Below are 2,136 nucleotides of genomic sequence, written 5' to 3'. Positions count from 1 at the left end.
CAGAAAGGCATACAAGAAAAGAAAGAGAGAACAGGGAGAGCGGGGATGGACGCCTTGTGCACGTAAGAAGAAAGGAAAAATAACAAAGGAGTCATGGATAGATGAATTTGTCAAAGATGAGCTAGCATCATGGGACTCAACATCCAAACACGAGAGAAGTTGGTCATAGAAGGAGTTTCGGATGGCTATGATAAAGTTGTAAGTTTCAATATTTTTTACATACTACATTATTATATATGTGTTCTAAATTCTCATGAATTATAATGTTCAATAGAAGCGCATACAACATCAGATTTACCTAAAGGAAGCGAGAAGAGTAATTCTACATAAAAAACAGAAACCACACCGGTATAGTGCTCACATAATTGTCTCTTAAACAATATATATACTATTTTTAAATAACTTCTTTGAGACTACTCACCACAGGATGCAAGCACAAGTCAAATGGAGATTCCTCCTGCTCCTCCGCAAAAGCTAAAGACCAAAAGAAAGCGTGACCCTGAGGCAATGGATGGATTGACACAGGAGATTCATCAGGTATTTTTGAATCTATATCAAATAAATAAATAAATCAACCACACAACATCGTTGGCAACCAATATTTGATGATAAAAAATCGCAACAATCGAAAGATAAAACCCATGTCGCAATTGAGATTCACCAAGGCGTGATTGATTGTAAAAGCCCCATACCGCTAAGTCCAGAAGGGACTGTCAGGTAAGCTATCATTTTTTAGTGATAGGCTAGTTTCGTAACTTTCAAGTTATATTTTTTTCTTATTCTATGATATTTTTACTATTGTAGTGGAGGAGTCATTTTCCACTTAAAGTCTGTACGTTTTAACCTTGGGGTTGACATGATAGGATCGTTCCAACAGAGTGAGCTTGATGTTGAGGCATCGACAATGGCTATGAACCTATTTGCTATGTATGAACTTTAGTTTTTTTTCTTTTCGAATAGTTAAAATGATATGCATTTGTTATCACATATTTATATATATATATATATATATATATATATATATATGAAGAACTTCTTTGGTTCGCCAGATCTTGGAAGCCATAGTTTCACCTTCTTCCCAATTGTTGATAGGTAATAATATTATTCACCATCTTTTTGTTGTATATGGTATGTTATTAAAATTTATGACACCCTACCTATGTTCAGATCCCATTGGACTCTTATCGTTTTGTACAATCCGCATCGTCTACGTCTAGATGGAATTCCTCGAAAAAGGTCATGCTTTTAAATGTTTGATTCCTCGTCCATTCTACGCTCAGCTCACGAATATCGGGATGTTCGACAAAGGTATACTTGCAGAGGTTATGTATGCTAAATAATTTTAGTCTCATTGCATAAGCTTCTTGTTTTCCTTGTTTTAGAGCCTATTAACATTTTGAAAAATATTGTACAGATCAAGTTGTACAGTCAGAGCTATTGGATTCGATAAATTCGATAGGATGTGAAACTATTGAGGTGAGTGATCTACAAAATCTCAATGTATCTTTTGGCAGTCAAATGTAATTTGTTTTGTTTCTTGGTGTAGATTCCACAACAGCCAAATGCTCATGATTGTGGATGGTATGTGACGAAATGTATGCGCATGCTTATTAAGGGTGGCTTGGTCGGTCGTCTCGCCATGTTCTTGGGTAATCCATTATGTTGTTTGTTTTGTTAAGGATTATATGTAGTTGTTTATAGAAGCTTTTGACTACTTATATTTATGGCAGCTTTCTAGAAAATGGTTTCAACATGAAGATGTGAAGATATTGAAAGAAGATCTTAGAGAATGGTTGGCCCGAGCACTTGGAGAAGTGCCATTGCAAAAGGAATAGACAATGGATTTTTTCTATACATGTAGCTTTTGGACTCGTGTAGCGATGATATGACTTGTTTTATGTATGCTCTTCAGACACGACTTGGCTAACAACTCTTTGGAGTTAATTTTGATACAAAACCTTAGTATGTTTTATGGTCATGGTTTTTCGTTATGGTTTATGATCATCGTTATGGTTTTTGGTGTGGTCTCGAGTTACGGTTTATGGTCATGGTATCCAGTTATGGTTTATGGTCATGGGTTCTTATGTAGTTTATGATCATGACTCCCGATTATGTGTTGCCGATTATGGCTGTGGT

General features: G+C 35.7%; 1 pseudogene; it reads left to right on the top strand.

Annotated features, from left to right (window-relative positions):
- LOC147455969 (uncharacterized) overlaps window positions 1-1,835 on the top strand; it is a 2,702-nt pseudogene extending 867 nt beyond the window's left edge.
- Window positions 1,836-2,136: the final 301 nt, after the last annotated feature.

Source organism: Adiantum capillus-veneris, chromosome 6 (assembly GCF_014529385.1).
Source record: "Adiantum capillus-veneris isolate H3 chromosome 6, ASM1452938v2, whole genome shotgun sequence".
Classification (NCBI taxonomy): domain Eukaryota; kingdom Viridiplantae; phylum Streptophyta; class Polypodiopsida; order Polypodiales; family Pteridaceae; genus Adiantum; species Adiantum capillus-veneris.
Note: the sequence above shows the minus strand (reverse complement) of the source record. Positions and strands in the feature narration are given on the sequence as shown.